Here is a 27,729-nt window from a genome sequence, read left to right as displayed (position 1 = left end):
TTAGAAAAAAAGGCAATCATTTTCTGCCTAAGTGATATTAAAGACTTGTTTTTTTTTGTTTGTTTTCATAAAAATAAAAAGAGAATATTGCACAGGGCAGCCCCTTACCTCTTCTTCTGGAGTTCCCCACCGGCCCCCTCTGCCTCTCCCAAGTCTCCTGTGGGACCAGGAAGAAAGTGGCGCTGCAGACAGGCACAGCACTGGATCGAGAGAGGACTCGGGTAAGTGTTGTGGGGAGGGGGGTTGTACAGCTAGTGGAATGTTTTTACCTTAGGCTCTGTTTCCACTACTACGAGTTGTTGTGCGACTTGACACATGTGAAGTCGCACGACAAGTCAAAACCCATGTATTTCAGTGGCCCCAGTTCTAATTGGTGCGACTCAAGTTGCAGCGACTCCAAAAAAGGTTCTTGCACTACTTTGTTCCTACTTCGGTGCGACTTGTTCTCACATGGCTTTCACGTCGCATGACAACGCAACATAAAATGGCATAGCAAAGTCACAGTGTAAATCGCGTGACTTTGGGGACGCAATAGTGGAAACATAGCTTTAAAGTGGTTGTAAATCTCAGACATTGACTATGAACAAAGCACATCTCTCATAGTGTGTACTTGTCTCAATCCAGAGCACTAAAGGGGGAGATTTTCTAAAGCTGGTGCACACAGAATCCTGTGCAGCTGTGCATAGTAACCAATCAGCTTCCAGGCTTTATTGGCAAAACTTAAAGAGGAACTGCAGTCTGCTCACTTTGTAATAAAAACATCTTTGCCATTCTGAAGCTTCCCTCCAACCACTTTGCATATTATTTTATATATACTGTGATTCTGTACTTGCCAAATATGCTGCAGAAATCTCCCTCCACTGAGTCTGGCTGCAGCCATTTTAACTGTGGGCAGCTGAAGCTGCTGCCTGTTTACTTCCCGAATTTACACAGACAAACAGAGGCACACCTCTAGCTCTGCAGCTCTCATTGGCCCTCTTATGACTCATCCCCCCCTCCCTTCCTGGAAAACCCACACCAGAGTGAGAGAGAGCTGTGCATGATGTCATAAGCCTAGGCTTTTTGCAGACAAGAAACAGGAAGTGGGCTGTATAAGGTATTTACTGGCAGAAAAAAAAATGTTAAAACAACAAGGGCGGGGAATTTAATAGATGGAAAGTTGAAAAAAATGACTGAAGTTCTGCTTTAATTGAATAAGCTGAAGTTAGAAGCTGATTGGTTACTATGCACAACTGCACCGGATTCTGTGTGCACCAGTTTTAGAAAAATCTCCCCAAGTGTCATTTCTGTGCACTGCTTTGTTTCTTTTGCTATCAGCTGGAATCACTTCTGACAAGTTTCCTTGACACCAAGAACAAAATGGTGACAGGGGAGGGAGCTCCAGCTCGTTGAAAGCCTCAGCTCTGTTGCTGTGTGAAGGGGGGGGGGGATGTCTCCTCCCTCCAATCAGCTCTCAGAGCTCTCCTCACTGATGTAACTTCAGCTCTCCACCCCCTGCTTTTTAGAGCTGAGAGATCCTGTGTAAATTCTTCACTTTGAATGGATGTAGGGGAAAGACAACTGTAGATAAACAGGTACAATGTATGTAGGAGGATTTGTTTCACCTCTGTGTATCACCAGAGGCCAGTCACGTCACTAGGTATTTGTAAGGTTTTACAACCACTTTAATGAAGAGAATGCATGTAGGTAAAAAACCTTTTGACTTTATAACCACTTTCAGGCATGCTCAAAATAAATAGTCTGCCTTAACCCCTTCGCGACCATGCTATAGCCAAATTACGGCTACAGCGCAGCCACGCTTTGCCGGGAGGCCGTCATATGACGTGCTCACGCTGTCTTCGTGCCCTCTGCAGCGTGCATTGGCAGTGATCTGTGATCACTGCATCCTTTTTATAACGGAAACTAACTTTGAAAAAGTTTTTTTTTCTTTTTCGGTCTTTGTTCGTTGTTTAGCAAAAAACTAAAAAAACCCAGTGGTGATTAAATACCACCAAAAGAAAGCTCTATCTTGTCTCAAATAAATGATAAAAAAAATTTTTGGGTATAGTGTAGCATGACCGCGCAATTGTCATTCAAAGTTCGACAGCGCTGAAATCTGAAAATTGGCCTGGGCAGGAAGGGGGTGAAAGTGCCCAGCAGGCAAGTGGTTAAAGAGGGAGTAAACCCTGGTGGGTTTCACTTCCTCTTTGTTTCCCTGCAGAGGTAAAGCATAATGGGCTACTATGCATCGCATAGTAGCCCATTATGTGTCACTTACCTGACACAGGAGCCTGCGGTGTCCCCGATTTCCTCACTGCCAGGGAGCGTCCATCTTCACCCCTCTTCCTTCCGGGGCCGCGAACTCCGGCTCTGTGACTGGCCGGAGTCGCGTGACATCACTCCCGCACATGCGCGCGGGAGCTGCCAGTCACAGCATGGCCCCAGCTTGCCTTTTCAAGAGTGCGCATGCGCCGAATACATCGGCGCATGCACAGAAGACAGCATCGTTCGGGGGAAATAGTAAATATCTCCTAAATCGTGTAGGTTTAGGAGATATTTCAAGCACCTACAAGTAAGCCTTAATCTAGGCTTACCTGTAAGTGAAAGTGGCCTGTAAGGGTTTTCAACCACTTTAAAAGAGAATGTTTTTTTGGAAGCTCAATAAAAAATTGTCAATTAAAAAATAAAAAATAAAAAAATAAAAAAGAGAATGGTGGGATTTCAATACAATAAACATTCATGCTTGCCTAGGCAGGTGCAGCATCGATCCTCGACCTGCTTTACACTGAGAACTGAGTAGTTAAAGACCACTGATCGCTCAGTTCTCGGGTCCACTGTCAGTCACCAGCTCTCTGCTCTGCCCCTCCAGTGCTCACTGGAGGGGCAGATTGTGGAGGGGGCGAGAGCAGAAGTGGCAGGCTCAGTTTTTCTAGGTTGGGTTTGGCCAGCTGCTGGTCAGGCATCTGGGCAGATCCTGACATTGTTGTTGGGATCCCTGCAGAGTCTTGATCGGCTCTGTGGTGTCAGCCAACACTGTCAGCTGAATCTGGACCAGCAGAGTGCAGAACAAAGTGCAATACTGTGACCCACAGGAGAAGTAAGGCCAGAAGAGCTTTGGCTCTACTTCTCCTTTAAGGCATTATAATGCAACACCTGATGCTAATGGGCACTTCATCCTGGTTCCTCTGAGATATCCAAACAGCTAAATGTATAAATAATGTAAACCTAAAGCTTGTGGTGTTCTTCCACCTAATTATGAATTCCCTGCTCAGCACACCACGAATAATCTTGCGCCTGTGATAAATAAATCCTTATAAGAACAAGAACAGGATTGCATTATTTATAAACACAATCCCTCTTGTTGCTAATAAGACTGCAGGGTCCTCCCCCTGCACACTGCGTGCGGAGAATGCGGTCAGAGTGCATGGAGTTCTCACCTCTAATGACACATTAGATTTTCATATAATATGATGATGAAATAATTACAAGGTATACAAATGTTCCCTTTATCTGTATAGTGATATAACCATAAATCCTGGAGCTTTCCACCTGACCGCCTTATCACCTATAACCTTTCAGTGATAAATTCTTGGTGTAAATCCTCTCCTCTACTGGTGACAACTGTAATATTTTGGATTTCACATCGCCTTCTGTCTTCATGACAAGGATCACCAAGATTAAGTCTGGGTTCACACTGTGTGTGGTGCAGCTCGCAGCAGGGGGTCCGGTGCTTCACCGTTTCAGATCCGAATGTTTGGTTAAATTTGGACCTGAAACAGAGCCAAAGACACACAGGACTCTTCTGCACTGTGCTTTGCGGCCGCCCCGGAGATGTGTGAACCGGCTCTATTGAGAGCCAGTCACACTCTTCTGTCATGCGAATTGGAGGCGGGGAAACCCACATCAAATTCATAATAGTGTGAACCCAGCCTGAGCAGATGAGGCTGTATTTACACTTTAGCGATTCGCTGCAGTGCATTAAGACCTGGTTCACACCTATGCATTTTTTAGTGCGGTTTCAGTTTTGCAGAAACACACTACAGTCCATTTAACATGGTTTCCTATGGGTCATGTTCACATCTGTGCATTTTATGGAAAGGGCCCGGGACATTTTTTCAGTTTTTTTGGTTCCATAGAATTCAATAGATAAAAAAACGTTTATTGAAAAACGCAAATTGCACCTGGAATATGCAAACTGCAACCTGAATAGGTGTAAACCAGGCCTTAGTCAATTCATTATGAAAGTGACTGCCAACACAATGTTGCAAATCAGAAAAACTCATTCTACCCAGAAGTGCAGCACAACATGCGGTATGTCGTGTGTTGCTGTCTCCTGTACAGTACGTTGCGGTGCAATTCACAATGAAGAGCACTAGTTTCCCAAAAGTATGGGCATTGCAGGAACATGTGGCAACGCACAAGTTTTAATGGGCCTCAAATCTCCCTAACTGTGACACAGAGCAATAAAAACCTGGCAGGGGTTCGAACCTGTTCTGTATCCAGAACTAGTAAAGAAGGCTTTAGATACATAGTTACATAGGTGAGGTTGAAAAAAGACACAAGTCCAACCTGTGTGTGTGATTATGTGTCAGTATTACATTGTATATCCCTGTATGTTGCGGTCATTCAGGTGCTTATCTAAAAGTTTTTTTAAACTATCGATGCTCCCCGCTGAAACCACCGCCTGTGGAAGGGAATTCCACATCCTTGCCACTCTTACAGTAAAGAACCGTCTATGCAGTTTAAGGTTAAACCTCTTTTGTTCTAATCTTTATGAGTGGCCATGAGTCTTTTTAAACTCCCTTCCGCGAAAAAGTTTTATCCCTATTGTGGAGTCACCAGTACAGTATTTGTAAATTGAAATCATTTCCCCTCTCAAGCGTCTCTTCTCCAGAGAGAATAAGTTCAGTGCTCGCAACCTTTCCTCATAACTAAGATCCTCCAGACCCTTTATTAGCTTTGTTGCCCTACTTTGTACTCGCTGCATTTCCAGTACATCCTTCCTGAGGACTGGACAGCATACTCCAGGTGCGGCCAGACCAGAGTCTGGTAGAGCGGAAGAATTATCGCTTTATTCCTGGAGTTGATCCCCTTTTTAATGCATGCCAATACTCTGTTTGCTTTGTTAGCAGCAGCTTGGCATTGCATGCCATTGCTGAGCCTATCATCTACTAGGACCCCCAGGTCCTTTTCCATCCTAGATTCCCCCAGAGGTTCTCCCCCCCAATGTATAGATTGCATTCATATTTTTGCCACCCAAATGCATTAATTTAACATTTTTCTACATTGAACCTCATTTGCCATGTAGTTGCCCACCCCATTAATTTGTTCAGATCTTCTTGCAAGGTTTCCACATCCTGCAGAGAAGTTATTGCCCTGCTTTGCTTAGTATCGTCTGCAAATACAGAGATTGAACTGTTTACCCCATCCTCCAGGTCATTTGAACAAATGAACAAATTAAATAGGATTGGTCCCAGCACAGAACCCTAGGTGACCCCACCTTGTAGCCAGTTTTCAATCCATGTACTCACCCTATGCTCCATGCCAATGGACCTTATTTTGTACAGTAAACGTTTATAGTGAACTGTGTCACATGCTTTTGCAAAATCGAAATACACCACGTCTACGGGCCTTCTTTTATCTAGATAGTAACTCACCTCCTCATAGAAGGTTAATAGATTGGTTTAAGAACGATTCTTCATGAATCCATGCTGATTACTGCTAATGATACTGTTCTCATTACTAAAATCTTATATATAGTCCCTTATCATCCCCTCCAAGAGCTTGCATACTATTGATGTTAATATATACTATTGATATACTTTATTAAAGAAATGCACAGAGTAGTAATGACATGTGAGGAGATCTAACTCCACATAGCCAATCAGACGTCATCTTAGCACATTCAGATCAGTAAAATATGAGGTCTGACTGCTGTGCATTATTGTACTTTGTTCCTCGTTGTTCGGGGTGAGGCCAGAAGTTTTGACTGGGGGTGATAGTGTTGGGGACACAGCCAGAGCATCGATGCCACGAGTCCACCGCTGACGATTCTGCTGAAGCGGCACTCCCTATTGTTGCGTGTTATCCCGCTGAAATGGTACATTGTGCTCTGATAAAGAGGCGTGCGCTGGTGAATGTGCTGTGCCAGGTGTTTTATTATAGAGCACTGCTTCAGTTCATTAATAATACATGCTGCACAATCACAGCAGGTGGAAGCATTCCTTCACTGATCCTGCATGTGCAGTCCAAGTCTAGGAGATGGTGAAGATTCATGAAAGCACACTTATCAATATTTATAAGAAGAATTGAAGTAAATCAGTCATTTTACACTTTTAAAAGGTAAAAGCTCTACCCAAGAGCCTGCAATGACTTTAGAAAACGTCTTAAGTGTGCCCCTCTGATCTAGAGCCAGAAAGACTTCTTCTGTGTGCCCTTCTGATCTAGAGCCAGAAAAGCTTCTTCCTTGTGCCCTTCTGATCTAGAGCCAGAAAAGCTTCTTCCTTGTGCCCTTCTGATCTTTAGCCAGAAAAGCCTCTTCTGTGTGCCCCTCTGATCTAGAGACAGAAAAGCTTCTTCCTTGTGCCCTTCTGATCTAGAGCAAGAAAAGCTTCTTTTGTGTGCCCCTCTAATCTAGAGCAAAAAAACCTCTTCTGCCAGAAAAGCCTCTTCTGTGCGCCCCTCTGATCTAGAGCCAGAAAAGCCTCTTCTGTGCGCCCCTCTGATCTAGAGCCAGAAAAACCTCTTCTGTGCGCCCCTCTGATCTAGAGCCAGAAAAGCCTCTTCTGTGCGCCCCTCTGATCTAGAGCCAGAAAAGCCTCTTCTGTGCGCCCCTCTGATCTAGAGCCAGAAAAGCCTCTTCTGTGCGCCCCTCTGATCTAGAGCCAGAAAAGCCTCTTCTGTGCGCCCCTCTGATCTAGAGTCAGTGTGTATGTATGTCAGAAATAATTAATTTAACCACTTCCAGCTCAGGCCAATTTTGACACTCCTCTCCTATATGTAAAAATCATATTTTTTTTGCGAGAAAATTACGCTGAACCCCCCAAGCATTATATATGTTTTTTTAGCAGAGACCCCAGGGAATAAAATGGCAATTGTTGAAACTTTTTATGTCACACGGTATTTGCGTAGAAATTTCTCAAACGTGTTTTTTTTTTTTTTTTGGAAAAAAAACTGTTTCACAAAATAACAAAACAGTAAAGTAATATTATAATAATACAGTAATATTTTTGTATAATGTGAAAGATGATGTTACGGCAAGTAAATAGATAACTAACGTTATGCTTTAAAATTACGCAGACTTGTGGAATGGCACCAAACTTTGGTACTTAACCACTTCAGCCCCGGAAGATTTTACCCCCTTCCTGACCAGAGCACTTTTTACAATTTGGCACTGCGTCGCTTTAACTGGTAATTGCGCAGTCATGCAACACTGTACCCAAACAAAATTGACATCCTTTTTTTCCCACAAATAGAGCTTTCTTTTGGTGGTATTTGATCACCTCTGCGGTTTTTATTTTTTGCACTATACACAAAAAAAGAGAGCGACAATTTTGAAAAAGAAAAACAATATTTTTAACTTTTTGCTATAATAAATATCCCAAAAATGTTTTTAAAAAACAAATTTCTCTATCAGTTTAGGCCAATATATATTCTTCTACATATTTTTGGTAAAAAAAATCGCAATAAGCGTATATTGATCAGTGCTATAAAAATGCACTGATTACTGTGTAAATGACACTGGCAGGGAAGGGGTTAACACTAGGGGGTGATCAAGGGGTTAAATGTGTGCTTCCTAGGTGTGTTCTAACTGTATGGGGATAGTAGGAGAGGAAACATTTCGCTGTTCGCTGTTCCATTTCGCTGTCTCCTCTCCTCTGACAGCACAGGGATTTGTGTGGATTCGGATCCCCCGCCGTGCAGCGGGCGCGCCCTCTGGTGACTCTTAAAGGAAAGGAACCCTATATATATATATATATATATATATATATATATATATATATATATATATATATATATATATATATATATATAAAATATGCGGTTTCACGCAGCAGTGCCATTGTGCCGCAGTAAATGTACGCGAGACGGTCAGGAACCGGTTAAAAATCTCCATAGGTGACGCTTAAAATTTTTTACAGGTTACCTTTTTAGAATTACAGAGGAGGTCTTGGGATAGACTTATTGCTCTAACGATTGCGGCAATACCTCACATGTGTGGTTTGAATACCGTTTACATATGCAGGCATGACTTAGGTATGCGTTCGCTTCTGCGTGCGAGCACATGGGTATGGGTACCCTTTAATTTTTTTTTTTTTTATTGTTTATTTTCCTTTTCTTTTTACACTTTGCCTTTAAGTTTGTTTTTTTTTTTGTTTTTTTTTATCACTTTTATTCCTATTACAAGGAATGTAAACATACCTTGTAAAAGGAATAGGGCATGACAGGTCCTCTTTACAGAGAGATCTGGGGTCTATAATTCCCCGCATCTCTCCTCTAGGCTGGAAAGCCTGAGATAAAAAAAAAGGTCTTTTCCAGCTAAAAACGCAACATAACGTCACGCATGGCCTCCAAGGGTCATAGAGATGGGCAGGGACCATCTGGTCCTCGGTCAGCTCTATGGTAAACGGCTGGCCGATTCATTCTTCAGGCGAGTGGGTAGAAGCACTGAAGGGCAGTGGGGGGGGGGATGACAGATCCGTCTCCACTTACTGAGCAGAGACAGACCCAGTCCTGCTCTCTTCTATGGGGGGAGATTGGATGAAAACGGACTGCCTGTTCATCCGATCGTATCCGATAATAGGACCCTGACATCTGCCGCTCCAAAGGGGAGACTGGAGGGTCCGATCAGGTCCACCTGAAAAACTGACAGGCAGACCCGATCGGACCGCCCCGTGTGAAAGGGGCCAAGGCAGGTAAAACAGCTCCCATACATGGAGCACTACTGTGTATTTAGCTGTTTTCTGTAGTTCAGATTTAACAAATAGGCTAAACAAAAATTGTAAGATGATCGTTTCTTTAGGTTGTATTCACACAGGAATAGACAGCTGCCGGCGCACCTCTTTGATAGCTGTGTGTTCCTGATTGCAGTAGGGGGCAGTGTGGTACACGATTCAGCGCAGCACACACATTGCTCCCTTTTTTTTCATATTAGAACAAACTTTATTTGAAGTGTACCAAAGTATACTTAATTCACATTGCTTTAGAGCAGCGCGATGTGCTGTATAATGCCATACAATTGTGTGCAGCAATAAAATGCAGCATGTCTCTGTTTTATAGCAGCATGCTGTAGTGCAGCTCTAGGCTATATTGCAGTGTAAATGGGACACACAGGAAACAAGTTTTCCTGTGAGTCCTTGCGGTGACTGGCATTTTACATTGTGTGAATTAGTCCTGAAAGTGACACTAAATGATATCCTTATTCTCCAAAAATAATCCATACACATCCACTACTTAAAATGGGTGTGAACCCGATTCATGAAATTTGAGCCGGGCACATGTATCTGCAATGTTTGCTTATCTCTCTTCAAAGCCCTGAGCCCTGTGGCTTTCTCCTGATCCATCCTTCTGTTATCAGCATGATAACGTTCCGACAAGTTCTCTGTCAACTGTGATAAAACCAGGTTGAATTTTGTGTCAGGGTGGGTGCTATAAACAGATTAGCAGAGAGCTGGTCAATTCACAGCACAGCTCTGCAAGTCTCTGCCTATGAGGAGAGGGGTGTGTGCCTTTCCTCCTATCAGCTGTCTCACAGAGTATGGCAGGACACTCCTCCCCCTGCTGGAACAGGAAGAGAAAATTCTAACAGGATATGCACCTTCTAAACAGTTTATACAGATGAAGACAGCAGATATAGCTGTAAAACTTACGTGGGGAGATTTGTTTCATCCCTGTGTATGATCTGAGGCTGTTCACTTCACTGGGTATATATGAGGGTTTACAGCCACTTTATAAATTGCTACATGCACGACTTTGGTGCAATGTGGTGTGATTTGAGCCCATTCATTTTGACAAATCGCACTGTAGTGAATCGCATGTGAATTGAAAAGGAATGTGGTGCAGATTCTGTCCAGAGTTTAGTGTCACTTTAAAGCTGTAGAAAACAGCAGCAGAGTTTAACTACTTCAGCTCTGGAAGATTTACCCCCCTTGCTGACCAGGCCATTTTTTGCGATACAGTGCTACATTGCTTTAACTGACAATTGCGCAGTCATGCGACGCTGTACCCAAATAAATGATGTCCTGTTTCCCCCACAAAAGGGCTTTCTTGGTGGTATTTGATCACCTCTGCGGTTTTTATTTTTTGCGCTAGAAGCATAGAACAACTGACAATTTTGAAAATAAAACAATATTTTTTACTTTCTGCTATAAGGCTCGATTCACACTAATGCGTTTTTTGATGCATTTTGCAGCAATGCAGGGAAATTTTTTTTTGTGCCTCTGCGTTTTTTGGAAAGGGTTGGGGACTTTTTTCCCTGCAAAATGCAGCGTTTTGCATGTAATAGACTTCAATGGACCCGCATCCAAAACGCAAGTACCGCGATTTTGACGTGATTTGCGTTTTGTGGGGGGTTTTTTTTAGCTATACATTTACTTTATATAACAGGTTGCTAAGGAGGGGGCCGGGAAGCCGGCTGCCACGTCCTTAACAACCGATGAGTCATCAGCTGTCAGCTGGCTTCCCCACTGAATGCTGGCTATAAAAAAAATTGTGAAAAGAAAAAACAGCGTGGGGTCCCCCCCCAGGTCCATACCAGGGCCCTGGGTCTAGTATGGATTCAGAGGGGACCCCCCACGCCAAGATAAAAAAAAATGGGGTGGGGTCCCCCCAAAATCCATACCAGACCCTTATCCGTGCCTGCAGCCCGGCAGGTCAGGAAAGGGAGGGGATGTGCCATCCCCCCCCCCCCGAACCATACCAGGCCGCATGCCCTCAACATGGGGGGAGTGGGTGCTTTGGGGCCGGGGGGCTCTGCCCCAAAGCACCTTGCCCCCATGTTGATGGGACAAGGGCCTCTTCCCAACAACCCTTGCCTGGTGCTTGTCGGGGTCTGCGGGCGGGGGGGTGTTATCTGAATCCGTAAGCCCCCTTTAACAAGGGGGACCCAGATCCCGGCCTCCCGCCCATGTGAATGAATATAGGGTACATTGTACCCCTACCCATTCACCCCAAAAAAAAGTAGTGTAGTGTGAAAAAATACAGTAGACCATTTTTGACAGTCTTTTATTAAAAATATCTTCATCTTCATCTTCCCCGCTTCTTCCTCCGGTCTTCCTCCGATCAGCCACTTAAAGCGGGACTGCGATATTGCGGCAGACAAATCGGACATCTAACTGACACTTTTTTGGGGACCAATTAGTCACTATACTAATGACACTGGCAAGGAAGGGGTTAACATGGGGCAATCAAAGCGTTAAATGTGTTCCTAGGGAGTGCTTACTAACTGTGGGGGAGGTGCTTTTACTACTGGAATTCATGGATCGGTGTTCCTGCTTCATGGATCCATGTTTTCTGTACTCACAGAATGACAGTCTGCCTTGTTTAGATCAGTAATCTGACAGAATGACAGTCTGCCTAACGATCAGCGGGAGCGGGCCGCCAGCAGTGCAAAACCCGGAACGTGATTCTGCACACAGCGGCCGCCCTATAGTAGTAAATCTGCTATGAGGCGGTCGAAAAGAGATTAAAAAAAAACCTGTAAGACAATGGCATAATGTGCTAGTATGCATCGCGTACTAGCATTTTATAAAATACTTACCTTAGAACGAAACCCTCCTGCACCATGCTGTCACTGCTGGGAGGGTTAACATTTTCCCCCAGTCTATCTTTCGGGTTTACGGGCTCCAGCGCTGTGATTGGCCAGGGTCGCGATGACCTAACTCCGGCGCATGCACGCGGGAGCCCTCGATTATATGCTGGCACTTCAGAGCGCATGCGCTGGTGAGGTCACCTACTGCATTCAGGGTGACTATCTCCTAAACGGTGCATGCTTAGGAGATATTCATTTTACCTGTAGGTAAGCCTTATTATAGGCTTACCTGTAAGTAAAAATCGCAAAGCAGGCTCTACTACCACTTTAAGTGATCATTTGAGTATTTTTGTATCAGTCATGATGATGGTATCAGAAGATTGCTAAAGCGTTTGCAACATGTGTTAAGCCTGGATTGTATTATCACTAGTCTTTTTTTTCCCCTATACATCCCCCATGCTGCTGGCAGGAGTTGTGTGTTGGTTACAGTGTCCTTTGTTTTTCTGCCTTATATAATGACATTTTTATGGTTGCTGGGTGTGGTGTCAAGCTGAGCGATTGATAATGAGGGAGAACAGAGCGCAGAGGAAATCTCTCTCCGCCACACCTACTCACACAGGAAACGCACCAAGGGACCTGCTCAACCACATACTACAGGCTGGGCAGTGCTGGGTCTGGTAGCTGCTGAGGAACTACAAGTGCCAGCATGCCCTTCAAGCACAGTTGTGCAGCATCAGAACTCTGGAGGGCCCTTGTATTACTGGTGTGCGTGAAACTGAATGAAGCGTCCAAATCGTCTTCTGTTGTGCTATTGGGCACTTTTAACCCTTTTTCATGCACATGTAGCAATAACTCTCGGTGGAGCTGCTGGTTTAAGTGGGCTTGTTACCTTCACTCTCCTTCCCTCTGTTTCACCGGCACCGGGTCTAGGGTTCCGTTGTGTTTACCTCTGGACGATACACGCACCAACACTCAAGTACGTTTTCAATGCTTTATTAAACCATCAACGAAGGAAGTAGCAGGAAAGAGGCAGAAGGGAAACTGCAGAGGAAACTCAAATACCTTTCTGTAAGATTCTTGACAAATGTCCTTTAGAGTTGGATATTACAGTAGAATGCGCTCCCCTCGTGGGACACACTCTTTGCTCACCTGGATAGGCCTCTCTCACTTGCCTAGCAGCCAGTACGTAGCACGAACAAAAGTCTCTGCCACAGACTTGTTTGGGGTGAACCCGTACGATCCTCTGCCACAGGATGTATTGTTTATTTCTGCGATGAATGTCAGTCACAGTGCTTGAACCTTTAAGCCAAACCCGGCAACACTATGCTGTATAGTTACTTTAGGATACGTCCTCCAACCGAGTCACCAGGCCCCTCTCCAGACCAGCACGCTGCGTGATCCTTCCATGACGGGTCCTCCCCTGGGATCTCCTCGGTTGTCCAGCTTCTTCACTCTGGATAGACAGCTCAGGACCATTCCTCGGCCGCTGTGGTAGACCCCAGACAAGCTTCTGGGCCCACCCACGCGCCGCAGCGACGTGGGCCTCCGGAACGGAGGGCCACGAGATAGCTCTCTAACACATACCTGTCGGCCAGGAGGGCCAGCAGGTGGCTGTAAAACGAACCCCAAAATATGGCGTCTGTCCCATAAATATCCTCGCCCAGAATGCAACTCGGAGGACCACCTCCACCAAATTGTCTCCGGGACAGAAGAGCATCCATACACTTAGATACGCTGCCGTTCCAACACTAGCCCATGGTGACAACGACACCAACCGGCTCTGTATGGAAACACACACAACGTCAGCCAAGCTGGAACAGAGGCAAATCTAACCTTCCTAACTAACAAGTTACTAAATTTACCTATCAGATGGTAGATCGCAAATCTACCAGCGCTACACACACAAGGTTAAAAAAATGATTTTAGGTCTGAAGATTACATGAACCCCCCAAAATATTGTATATTTTCTGAAAGCAGACACCCTAGAGAATAAAATGTGGTAGTTTTAGTACCCATTTTTTATTTCACGCGATATTACCGTAAAGGTTTAGGAAATGTAAAAGTTCCGTAAAAAATACACTAAATTTAAAGTGTTAGTAAACCCAGGATCTGCATTCACTATATCTGGTCTCCCACAGTACACAGAACATGGAAATGCAATTATTTTAGAGCCCTTGCACACTGGGGCGGTTTGCAGGCGCTATTGCGCTAATAATAGCGCCTGCAAACCGCCCCGAAAGTGCCGCTGCTTTCATTCCAGTGTGAAAGCCCCGAGGGCTTGCACACTGGAGCGATGCGCTGGCAGGACGGTAAAAAAATTCCTGCCAGCAGCATCTTCGGAGCGGTGAAGGAGCGGTGTGTATACCGCTCCTTTACCGCTCCTGCCCATTGAAATCAATGGGACAGCGCGGCTATACCGCCGGCAAAGCGCCTCTGCAGAGGCGCTTTGCGGTGGTATTTAACCCTTTCTCGGCCGCTAGCGGGGGTAAAACCGCCCCGCTATCGGCCGCATACCGACGGTAAAACGCCGCTAATAATAGCGGCGTTTTACCGCCGACGCCGCCCCAGTGTGCAAGGGCTCTTAGTAAAGATAAATTCCTTTTCTCATCAGCAGTATATAGCAGTCTTGTGACTTCTATCAGTTCCTAGTAAACCTTGTAGGGGGAGTTTTTATTCTCCCCCGATCCTCTTTCTGGACATGTCTGGACAGTGCTGATTGGCCCTGTGCTGATCACATGCACCCTCCCATGAAAAAAAAACAAAACTCTCTAGCAATACACACCAAACTGAGCATGTGCAGCCAGTCCCCTGGCTCTGTAAATATCAGCTTATTTTTTGGAGACAGTGGGAAAAAAAGGAGGATCAGCGAAGATGGGATCAAACAGCCTTTATACACAATGCAAAGGATTAACCCCTTAGGTTCCACAGCGAGTATAACAAGCATGCTTTACTGCATATACAGACTGATTTTTCTGTTGTGGGTTTGGTAACACTTTAATTGTAGCGCACAAAAATGCAATACATTACATAATTTATTGATAAAATATAAATGACGAGATTACACCGAGTAAATAGATACCCAACATGTCAAACCTCAAATTTGTGTGCGCCCGTGAAATGGCGACAAACTTCAGTACCCTATATTTTCCATAGGTGAAACTTTACCCTATTATCAGTTTAGTGTTAGAAAGGAGGTCTGGTGCTAGAAATATTGCTTTCAGGGTGCGTGGCGAATTGGCGATATGTAACGTGTATGGCAATCAGTGTTTTCATGCATAGGTGCCCCGACACATGCGTTTACATTTGTACGTGTATATATGTGGGGCTGGGGGGGGCTTCAAAATATTTGGGAGGGGATTTTTTGTGCTTGGGTGTAACTTTAATTTTTTACAATTTATTAAAAAAAAACATTTGTTTAACTTTTTTTTATTTTTTTCATCACATAGTGGATAAAACGTCCCCTATGTAGTGTTTTTTTTGGTGACAGGTTTTCTTTAATGAGACATCCAGGGTCTAAGGCTGGGTTCATGCTGATGCAAATTGGATGTGGGTTTTCCTGCATCCAATTCGCATGACAGAAGACTGTGACCAGCTCTCAATGGAGCCGGTTCACACAGCTCCGGGACGCCCGCGGAGCGCACTGGAAAGGGGTCCTGTGCGTCTTTGGCTCCCTTTCAGGTGTGAATTCAGCCAAAAATTTGGACCTGATTCGCACCTGAAATGGTGTACAAGGACACAACGGACCCCCTGCTGTGAGCCGCAGCTAGTGTGAACTCAGCCGAAAAGAGAACAATCATTCCTGCAATGCGATCAGGGCTGCTGTTAGAAACCACGTGGGCCCCATACAGACAACCAGACACAGGGTTTCATACAGACAACCTGACACATGGTCCATACAGCCAATGCTTCAGTTATAAATGAACACAGTGAGTGAATGGTACCGATCACTCATTGTGTTCATTCAGGAAAGGAAGGGCCTGGTAAATATGGCATATTTACCAGGCCCTTCCCCTACTCCCAATCTTGAAGGATCCTATTGTGTGTATGTAGCTGCTGGTGGGAAGGAGAGGAAGGAAGCTGGAAGCACTTAAGGGGTAGGGGGTACACAGTAGGGCCTGGGCAGCAGGGGAAACGTTCAATGTGGTGGGAGGGGGCAAATACTGGAACTGATCCTTTGTATGGTTCTCCCTGCAGCAGCTGAAAGCTAACAGGGTGGAGAGGAGAAGTCAGCTTTCAGCTGCTGCAGAGAGAGTCATAAAGGGGATTGGTTCCAGTAATTGCCCTCCTGCCGTACCAATCACTCTCCCTGCCCACATACAATTCACCCTGTTGCAAGGGCTCCCCTGCTGGCCCGGGCCCCGTACAGGAGGACTGGTGGTACCCCCTTGTCTACAGCCCTGCATTGCGATGTCTGCACGGGGCCCTAACCAAATCCCCATTCACACCTGAGCAGTGCGAAGTGTGTATCCAGAAACACTTCAATGATTGGTGCTTGTGTTTTACAAAAAAAAGAGGATAATGTCTGATTTTTGGCATGTTAGGGTGCGTTGGCAACTCAATCATTCATGTCAATAGGCTGCATTAAAGCAATGGAAGATAATGTGTGACATAATGCACATTAAAAACTTGTATTAACACGCCACAAAATAAGTAAATGGACATAAAACATAAATACACATATGTACTTTTCTGTGCAGTCATCCATATGGGCCTAAAAATGTCATGTATGGGACTGTAGAGCAGTGATATGAAAGGCATCTAGAGGGATGAGTGGGAGGGAATTGTCTGTACTGCAGTCTCCATGCAATGGATGGGAAGGTTGGGTTCACAGGAGTGTAAGCAGAGCCCTATCATCAGTGAGTGCCCAGCCTCACACTGGCCTCTAGGTGGCAGTATGGCTCTGTTCTCTTTAATACATTTTCACATGCTGTTCTGCACAGTTTCATGAGATGGAAAGGAATGATACTTAGTGGATCATAAAGCAGTAATAAATCCAAATTCAAAGATGGAATATATTGTAGCTTACCAATCATTGGATGTAGCGGCTGCATTCTTTTTCTTCTTTTATGGCTCTGTTTTCACCCGGTGATCTGGCCAGTAACACACCTCCTGTATAAGACCCCTTTAACAATGGGGCCGTGTCAGCGCTAAATCGCAGCTCGTTTTAGCCGCGCTTTAGTGCTGATTATGTGGTGCGTTTCGACCGCTAGCGGGGCGCTTTTGACCCCACAGAAGGGGTTAAAAACTCCTGTGTTGCGGCACTTCTGAAGCACTTTTCAGGCGCTGCCCATTCATTCCAATGTGCAGGGCGTTTTAAAGTGCTCCCAAACCGCCCCAAAGATGCTGCTTACAGGACTTTGCGTAACGTCCCGCAAGTGCACCGCCCCAGTGTGAAAAGTCACTTAAATGAGGTGGTTTTCAGGCACTTAGCAGAGACAGAGGCTATTTCCAGTGCTAAAGTGCCTGAAAACCACCCCAGTATGAAAGGGGTCTAAAAGTACCTCCACTCTGGATGAAGGAGCACAGGGGACACCTTTGGACAGCAGCATTGTCAGACTGGGGGAGGGAAGTGTTAGATGTAAAAACTGATTTAAGTACACTAACAAATTGAAGGCTAACTCCAGCTCACACTTTAAAATTTTGAAAAAAAAAATATTTTTTACTTTTTGCTATAATAAATATCCCTCACATTTAAAAAAAAAAAAAACAACTAATTTCTTCATCAGTTTAGGCCGATATGTATTCTTCTACATATTTTTGGTAAAAAAAAATCACAATAAGCGTATATTGATTGGTTTGCACAAAAGTCATAGCGTCTACAAACTGTGGGAAAGATTTATGGCATTTTTATGGCGTTTTTTTTCTTTTACTAGTAATGGCGGTGAACTGCGATTTTTAGCGGTATTGCGACATTGTGGCGGACAGATCGGACACTTTTGACACATTTTTGGAACCATTGACATTTATAGAGCGATCAGTGCTATAAATATGCACTGATTACTGTATAAATGTCACTGGCAGGGAAGGGGTTAACACTAGGGGGCGATCAAGGGGTTACCTGTGTGTTCCCTCACTGTGTTCTAACTGTGTGGGGATCGGACTAACTAAGAGAGATAACAGATCGTTGTTCCTACTTTGTAGAAAAACACGATCTTTCTCCTCTCCTCTGACAGCACAGGGATTTGTGTGTTAACACATACAAATCCCCGCGCTGGCTCTCGTGCACGTGATCACGCATGGCCTCTAGGTTTGCGGAGATCGTGCCCACCGGCCACTCGCATCGGGTGCGCGTGTACCTCCCGGGGCACTCACGCGCCCTCTGGTGGCTCTCCTGGGCAAAGCCGTATATATACGGGATTTCGCCCAGGAGAGCCATTCTGCCGCAGTATATCTGCGTGAGTCGGGAACCGGTCATGGTCTTTTTTTTTTTTTTTAAATATCAAACATGTTATACTTACCTGCTCTGTGCCGTGTGCCTGTGTAGGGGGGCACCCAAGCAGGTGTTCTCCCAACCCGCAGCCTGTGTGTCCATTCACACACATATGGTATGCAAAGAATGTGACTTTACAACAACTTTAAGGCTCAGGTCACACTGATGCGACTCCAAAGTCATGTGACTTTGCACTGCTACTTGATGCAACTTCAACTTGCCAACCGCCTAACTGTAAATATACGTCATGACTTTACAGTTAAATACCGGGCTATGGCTATAGCTGATTCAGAGAGATTCAGATACATCAGATTCTACGAATAATGAAAATTTTGTCTGAATTTTAATGAAACGAATCGCACATGTCTCACTATAATAGACATAAATAATGGACATAAGCCGGGCTTAGTAGAGCTGCTCTTTATTTATACCTTTCTCCTCCACTCTAAATTAATAGTTCAGTTTTTTTAAATGTGAAAATACTGAAAAGTCTGACGATTGTCACCATTTGTCTTTATTTTAATAGAAATGATCTCATACTCTTCCTCAACTTGTCTCTTCGACTTTCACACATTCCTTTTCTTACCTGCTAAACGGATTTGTTGCAGTCAGGAGATAACAGTAGTGATTCATTGCTGTTCCTCTGAGTTCCGCAGCCCACAACCTGCAATTAAGTGATCAAAAGATCGGGCTAAGGAGCTTACTAGATTTGAGGCTTTGTTTAAAGGGTCATTCCGCCCAAAAGTGATATTTTAGTGAAAGGTGAGGCCTGGTGGGGCTAATTTGGCCCCTGGCTCCGTCTGTGTCCTGGGCACTCCAATAGTAAGATTTTCCTTGCTGTAATTACTGACTCTGTTTGTGTCCACCTTGGAGTTTTGGGTGTTCCTGCCTATATATCTCTAAAGGTGCTATTGACATGACATTTTCACCACATGTCGGTAACAACCCATGCAATCCTTACACACAAAGAAACCAAAACAAATACATTCAGAAATGAAGTTATGTGTAATAAAATGGAATGACACAGGGAAAAAGTATTGAACACCCTAACTGAAATGTATTCTCCTGTATGCAGAAACTAGTCCCATGCGTTGCTCAGGTGTGATTTTGGCCAATTCTTCCACACAAACAAGATGTTCAAATCTTGAAGGTTCTGTGGGCCTCTTCTATGAACTCTGATCTTTAGTTCTTTCTATAGATTTTCTATTGCATTCAAGTCACGTGATTGGCTGGGCCATTCTAACAGCTTTATTTTCTTTCTTTGAAACCAATTGGGAGTTTCCTTGGCTTTGTGTTTGGGATCATTCTCTTGCTAAAATGTCCATGTCTATGTTCATCTTCATCATCCTGGTAGATGGCAGCAGACTTTTATCAAAAATATCTTGGTACAATATTCTATTCATCCTTTCTTCAATGACATGAAGTTTGGCAGTACCGTATGCTGAAAAACAGCCCCACACCATGATGTTCCCAGTTTCAAACTTCACTGTTGGTATGGGGGGGTGTTTTTGGGGTGATGTGCAGTGCCATTTGACCTTCAAACATGGTGTGTATCATGGCATACAATTTTGACATCTGACCAGACTATGTTCTCCCAGTATTTCGTAGGCTTGTCTAAGTGTTGTGCAGCAAAATCTAATCGAGCTTCAACATGCTTTTTCTTCAGCAATGGAGTCTTGCGTGGTGAGCGTGCATACAGGCCATGGCGGTTGAGTGTATTACTTATTGTTTTCTTTGAAACAATTGTACCCATCAGGAGCACTTAGTGCTCATGCTACTTATTCCAGCATCCGGATTTTGGCATTGCATTCTCCCTGTCTTTGTCCACCTGCAAGGTGATTGATGTGGTCAGTCACCTGTTATAAGCAAGCCAAACGCTTGATCTCATGCTTGTGATAGACAGTGATACGTATGTTGTTCCTGATCAAGCTCCCTGTCTGTCTGCCATGCTCTGCTAGATTGGATTTCCCTGTGTATGGCTTTGGACCGGATTTTGGACTAGTCCCTGAACTCAGCCTGCCTTTTACCTGGACTGTCAAAGAACCATGCTATCTGTCTGCTAACTGCAAGTATCTGTTTGCTTTGCTCAGTTCGCATCTGCCCTGGCGTGGTGGCCAGGCATTAAAGCATTGTGTATAAGTCCTGGAGGCAACCGAGTACTGGTAGGCCTGCTTGTCTTTTGGGAAAGGGGGCTGCTATAGGTGAAGTACACAGTAGCCAGCTATAGTGTCTGACAACCTGCGTTGGGGTAGACGTGACAGTACCTGCTAATTCAAGGTCTTTCTGAAGCTCCCCACAAGTGGTCCTTGGCAGAAATCTTGCAAGGAGTACCACGTGGTGGCCGGCCCATGCCGGAACGATGTTCTTTCCACTTCTGAATGTTCCAGTGATCACTGTTGGGGCCATAATCCAGAAGTTTAAAAATCCTTCTGTAACCAATGCCATCAGTATGTTTTGCAAGGTCTTGAGAGAGCTCTTTGCTTTTACCTGAGATGTTTCTTGTGTGACACCTTGGTAATGAGACACCTTTTTATAGGCCATCAGTTGAGACTGAACCAGCTGATAATAATTGATACTGATAGTGCAGTAACGTAAAACCAAATTTAATAGCCACTGTGTACACTCCAATCATTACACTCACATAAATCTCTTTAAAACGAGCAAAATTCGCAGCAACGTCACATCAAATTCTCCTGTGTGAACGCCCAACACCAATGCATTAAGGTCACGGCGGACCCGAGGTGTGTAATGATTGGAGTGTACACAGTGTCTATTAAATTTGGTTTTACGTTACTACACTATCGGTGCATTTTTATTTACATGTGGATTGAACTTGTATATACACGGATGGATGCTGGATCACTCGTTTAAACCTACCTGCAAGGTTTATCACGCTTATTTGCCAAAACACGAGAGTGTGAGGCATTTTTGTTTGGTAAGTTTTGAATCTGACGGGAGAGGAATCACTGGCATGTGTGGTTTGGTAGATGATTTAAGTAGCCTGCACATCATCCACAATGTTCATCAGTTTATGGACTTTATGCACATATTTAGCACTTTTTTTATTGGCACAGGGTGATTTTTGTGATACTACTACAAGTATTTATGTTATAGGTCTGTGCCAACGGACGTTCACCTTATCACAGTTCAAGTGTCACTTTAGCGCCGCTTATATTAATTTTCTTTAGTATTATTGCAAGTTAATATATATTTTATAATTTATTATTTTTTAAAGTGGCAGCTTGGGTATTTTTATATACACACTTTTTTGGTATAATTTATATTTAGCGCAGTGGTGGGAACCCAAGGGGGGCGTGATTTTTGCTTGGCTACCATTTTGTCTCACAATAATTGATACTGACAAGGGGCAGGATTGCTTTCTAATTTATGACAGATTTCAGATGGTGTCTTGGCTTTCCATGCCTTTTTGCACCCCCCTTTCTTATGTGTTTAATACTTTTTCCCTGTGTCATTCCATTTTATTACACATAACTTAATTTCTGAACTTATTTGTTTTGGTTTCTTTGAATGTATGGATTACATGGGTTGTTACTGACATGTGGTGAAAATTTCATATCAATAGCACCTTTAGAAATATATTTACCTAGAAAAATGGTGACGTCTTCAATACTTATTTTACCCGCTGTATATAAAAAGATAATTGATCCGGTGATCACTTATCTGAGAGTCAGAAATTGCTTTTTGCTCAGGGAAACCCTAGCGAGGTCAGGAGGAACCCTATAGTGCCATGGAACCCTGGTTGGAAAACATAGTTATAAGGGGTCGTTTACATGTGTTAGCCCTCTGAAAAGACCTCTGCGGCGGATCACTTTTCACAGGGAGTTTGACAGGCGGTGAGGAGGAGTTATGGCACCTCGTCAACTCTTGTTTTATCCCTTAAAAACCCAGACTGCCACACCGCAACTGCATGCAATGGGCTGGTTGTGGCACTGCCCCATTCAGTTAGATGGCATATGTTTGGCAATCGGTACTGCAGTCATGGTATATGTGCACCCTCACCCGCTTCCTTTGCAGATTTAGGAAGGGGGGGGTAAAAACGCACCTCAAACACATCTTTTTCCCAGCCGCAAGTGTAATGACAAATCCAATGGTGAGAGTGTAAGCTCTTCATAAGAGCAGGTGCAACCCAGACTTGTAATTTGGCACCTCTGGAAAATACCAGAAGGGCTGGTGTGGCATTGGGCTACTATGGGGAAAGCAGGGAAGCTATACTGCTGATCTTCATTTAGTCTTGCTACAATAAATCCGTAAAACTGACTGTAACCTTTATACATCCTACATTCCACCCCAGTTATGGTAAAGAGCCTGCATCTCTATCAGCTCATAAAATTTTATATCTCAATGGCACAGTGTTACTACAGTGTACTTTTAGTTCTACGTGTTATGCTTGCTACGTGATCGGCCAGGATACCCCACCCCACCACACTACACCTGTCCGACAATGTAGCCAGCAAAAAAGGTGGCAGCACTGATAGTTGATGCTTGTCTCCAGCTGCAAGAACTAGACAAGCACTGACAAGAGAAATGCAGAGGGACGGAAAGCTGACATGACTCCACCCCTTTGCATTCCTCTTGCTGCTGTTTGTCTCTGGCAAGTGCTTGGAGGCACAAACAAGCACCAGCTATCGTTGCAGCCGTCTCCTAGCTAGTTGTGTTGTCAGACAGCTGTGGGGAAGGGGGGTGTCGTGTCAGGCCACGTAACTAGTCTTTCACGGCACTTAGTAGGATGGAAAAAAAGTACAAAGTAAAAAAGATATGAGACTTCTTCTTAAAAAGAGATGTGAAGTGGAATGGACACAAGTTGTCTGCAGGACAATATTGAATGTCTGGGTCTGAAGACCTTTTCTACAGTCAGCCTTATGTGAAAAAAACATACAGGGTTACCTTACGAATAACTAGAAACTTATTGCAAAGTGTAAGAGAGGGATTATTGCAATTACACGTACAAGTGGGGTTTTACTTTAAAGCATTCCAATAACAGATGTCCCCTTTACTTCTGGCCATTTGTTTCTTTGATCCCAAGTAGAGATCAGTTGCTGTGGAGGTCTGAGCACAGTGAAGCCGTTTCAGACCGCGTGCAGGTTAAACTTAGAATTGCTATTTTTGTTCCCCACTCATTAAGGTTTGAGAACGTGAGACTGAAAATTAACACATCTCACCAGTGCTTGGGCCTGCTGTCTTTCGTTAACTGTTCAGTAACTGTTTCATTTCCCTCTAAGGTTACCGTAAAACTAACTGCCAATGAAGCAGCAGCTGGTAAAGGTTAGGTTCTTTAGAAAAATGTAGCACACCCCCTAGGGAGATGCTGGTGAACTGACTTTTTCTCCAGTTAGAGCACACAAAGCTGCACACAGTGTCTTCTTCACTCTTCCACTGACTTAAAAGGATCAGTTTAGGGTTTTTTTATTTTATTCATTATAACATTGAACCTGGCTGGGGTAAAGGGAGCATAGGATACCCCAAAAAGAAAAAAATGGTGAATTGAAAACACTTTGAGGACTCCTTCTCTAGCTCTGAGCTGCACAAAATGTCCCACAGAATCGCTAATGCTGACAGGTGACTAGGACTTTTCCCAAAGGACCAAAAGCAGCACACAGTCACTAACTTCCAGCACCGGGGTCATCTACTCAAACGGCCACAGGATCTTCGGTTGCCTCCTTCCGATATCTACCAGGCACATTTCAGTGAGGGAGATACAGACTCATCCCACCATTGGACAGCTGGACATCTTCCCCCCAACTTCTCCAGATGCAATCAGACTCCAGGACTAGGCTCAGCTGGCACCTCAATGTCTTCCAGATGACACCTCCAGTAATCCTGCCCCAGGGGTCTCCTCCAGCAGGACTAGACCCAGGAACTCTCCCTCTCTGCCTCAGCCTTTTTATTTTTTTTTATGGGCTCTTCAGCCACCTACTGGGCACACCTCCCTAGGGATTGGCTAGATCCCCCATAAATATTCAGGCGGCTCACTCTGTTCTTCCACCCACTAAAACTAAGCTTAAAACAGCTGCCACCCCCTTCTAACTCCTGTACTAACTACCCTGCAGAAGAAAGATGCTTAAACTGTACTTGCCTATTCCTAGGGTGCTCCTATCCGGTCACATCATCAACTCTTCTCTCAAAGCTAGCAGTGGCTTCTGGGGAGAGGAGGGGCAGCCAACAACAGATGCCCCATAGTAAGCCTGTGGGTGATGTCACCACTTGTGATGTCACCACTTGATAGCTCTCTCTCCTCTCCGCTAAAGCCGGTTGGTGTGGAGATCATGTTGCTGGACAATAGGTAAGTATATGCAGCTTCCTTCTACAGGGTAGTTTGAATAGGATTTAGAAAGTGGTTGGGAGCTGTTTTAGGCTTAGTTTCTTTTAGCAGGGGCCAGAAGGCCTCAACACTCAACCACCACACATATGTGTCTATGGCAGTCTGAGATTCATTGCTAAGAGCGTGCTCATTGCACTGCACTGCATGCTCCAAGCGCACTTACCGAGCTGTCTCCGCCAGCTCTGGGTCACCATTTGTGATCGGGAGACAGCAGCACGGGCTCCCAATAATGTGGCCGCTGTGAAAGCCAATCACAATGGTCATGTGATTGAGAATCCAGCTCTGCCTCCCAGCGTTAAAGTCCGCTTAACTAGCCGTAGGGAGGTGGTGGGAAGGTTTAAACATCATATTTCACGGATGTTTGGGTTGGTAATACAAATCAGAGCACAGGTATGAATTGGCATTCCATTCTATCGCAGGTACAAAGAGAAACCAAGGTAAAAATGTTGTTCGCAAACAGAAATGTATTTTATTTGTCAAGAGTGATAAGAGAACCTCTGTAGTCAGGAAGAGGCTTTGGCAGTGTGACTGTATGTCAGGAAGTGGTTCAAATGTGTGTATGTTTAATGCAGCTCTGCTGGAGCACGTCGACCTTTGAATCGTATAAATAGACAAAGTAGAGAGTGGAATCTTTATATAGAAATGCGCCAAGGCTGATGCATCACATTATGTGTCTGAAAAGGAAAAATATGCGTGTTTTTTTATAATGATATATTTGAGTGTGATTAGTTTAAAGTGGACCTTTTAGTCACTTTGCAAGTCTACGTACTGTAAATAAAAGTCACAAAATACATCAATAGTGTATTTTCTTAAAATTTGAATAACTACTCAAACTCAGGTTAGTCTATGATGTAGGTGTATAATGCAGTCCCTGTTATGGTGCATGTCCAATCCCCATTGTTCCCTATTTCTCCCTTTCCTTTCCTCTTCCCTTTTTCTCTTGCCCTTCTTCTCCCTCTTTTTCTCCTCCTCTATTTCCTTCGCTATCCCCCCCCCCTTTTTTCCTTCCACCCTCCCCTTTCTCCCCCCCTTCCTGACCTTTTTCTTTCCAACCCCCCCCACACACACACACACACACACTTAATTTACCTTTCCCTTTCTTCCCTTTGCATTCCCACCATTTCTTTTCTTCCATTCGCTTTCTTTCTTTCTTATTCTCCTCTTATTTCATTAAAGTGATTGTAAAGGTAAAAATTAAAAAAACAAACAAAAAAACAAACATATCATACTTACCTCCACTGTGCAGCTCGTTTTGCACAGAGTGACCCTGAACCTGCTCTTCTGGGGTCCCCCCGTCGGCTCCTCCCCACATCTGATAACCCCTTCGGAGAAGCGCTTCCCCAAGGGGGTTACCTTGCGGGCGCGCTCCCGAGTCCAGCATTCGGCGTCCATAGAGGCCGCATACAGGACTCGGCCCCAAAGCCCACCGCCCCCGCCGCTCGCATAATTGGATTTGATTGACAGCAGTGGGATTGCAAAAGGTACTGATTTTATAACTGCATGCCTATGGATTTAGACATGTGAACTTTACTGAAGCCATGCAGGGTTGTGCCTCCCATTAGGCCAGTCGAGGCAGCACTCAGGAAGGAACCATGGGGTGCAACACCCCCCTTCCCCCGGCACTCAATCAAGCGATCGGGAAGGCGGCGATCTATGGCCTTACCTTATTTTGGGGGGGTTGACACATCATCCCTTTAATCCAGGACACATATGAATTCCACAGGTTCTGAGGCTGATTTAATGCAGCTAAGGCACCAATTGAGTTTAATTACCACCTTAATCAGCCACAGAACCTGTGTAATTAATGTGTGTCCTGGATTAAAGGGATGATGTGGCAACCCTAGCGGGGAGGAGGTCGCGGAGGGAAGAGTCGTAAGACTCCCTGGCCAATCGGGTTGCAGGACCCGCTTCCTGATTGGCCGAGAGGAGAAGCAGGAAACCATAAGCGAATAATAATAATTTGCTAATGTCACACAAGTGGGTGGGCTCGGGGCGCAGTGCCCCGGATCTAATCACGTACTTTTAAAAGAAAAAAAAACCATTGAAATCCGTGCGTCCGGCGCCCTGCATGGAGATTAGGGGCCAGGCGCATGGATTGGGGGGGCGGAGCCCCTGCTCCACTAATGAGCAGGACCCCGCTGGTGACAACGCTGCTCCTCCATACAGTACAGATCCCACCACACTGGTAGGTTACAACTATATACCTTTATACTCATACATGCGATCTTTCAGTACACTCCATTCACTTTCATATGCACACCGCGGCATAGCAATTCCTACACATTTTCTCTCATACTATGTTCACCTTTTCATTTCTCCTCTCTCTCCATCCCAGCTTACTTTTCCTCACCATTACTTTACCACTTCCACCCTCTGCCACACTAGTTTCCTTTTCTCCCTCTTTTTCATCTCTTCTCCTTCACCTCCCTCTACATCTTTCCTTTTTCTTTTCAACCCCCCTCTTCTTTTCCCCATGCTCTGCAGGACTTCCCGTATTCTTTGTACTCATGTACACAATCTCAGACTTTCATGATAACTATAGACCAACTATCATCTGACATATATATTTATTCTATTACAGTGAGCATGCCTCTGAAGATTTCTCTACCCTCTGCATGCCCTCCCTTGTGTTCTTTGTACTCAAGCACACAACTTTATACTCTTGGGACTCTTATATGTTACTGTCTTTAATATATATCCACATTTATACCCATATACTCATATATTCCATTCCATATATTCTATTATAGCGAGCATGCCTTGCAAGACTCATGGGCGATACCTTGGTTCACATTCTTCTTTCATCTCCTTGCCATGCCTGCCCCGCGTCTGGCCTTGCTGTGGTCTCCATCCCTTCAGCTCCCGAGGGAGATGTTCCCCGCTGACCCTCACTTGGGATCAGACTCTGAAGCCAACCGTCTAATCAGTAAGTATGGGATCACCAGTTCTGGCCTCATGCTTTTGTCCTAATTATAACCTATACTTCAATACATATTTTACTTGTTCTTTACAGACACCAGATGTACACATCAGCCCCTGATGAAGCGAGTAGAGCTTGCGAAACGCGTCGGGTTAGAGATGTATCATGTATATCGGTACTATGAATACTTTGTGATATTATATCATTATGGCTATGTTTAGAGGACTATTATACTATGTTGCTGTTCTTATGAAATTGTTATTTATGATCATGTTTTATATTAGATGATGTTTATACAAATAAAATTTGTT

The 27,729-nt window shown here is 44.5% G+C and overlaps 1 long non-coding RNA gene across 3 annotated transcripts; it reads left to right on the top strand.

Moving 5' to 3' along the window:
* LOC141117818 (uncharacterized) lies at window positions 1-27,729 on the top strand. Of its 3 annotated transcripts, none has more exons than XR_012237221.1 (3): window positions 1-221; window positions 27,249-27,424; window positions 27,512-27,729. It is a non-coding gene; the product is annotated as an uncharacterized lncRNA (long non-coding RNA). The 3 variants fall into 3 exon arrangements; XR_012237220.1 differs by lacking the exon at window positions 1-221 and adding an exon at window positions 12,274-12,704; XR_012237219.1 differs by lacking the exon at window positions 1-221 and adding an exon at window positions 23,569-24,935.

The sequence above is a fragment of the Aquarana catesbeiana genome, linkage group LG13, assembly GCF_042186555.1.
Source record: "Aquarana catesbeiana isolate 2022-GZ linkage group LG13, ASM4218655v1, whole genome shotgun sequence".
Lineage (NCBI taxonomy): Eukaryota > Metazoa > Chordata > Amphibia > Anura > Ranidae > Aquarana > Aquarana catesbeiana.
This window is presented reverse-complemented; position numbering and strand designations above follow the sequence as displayed.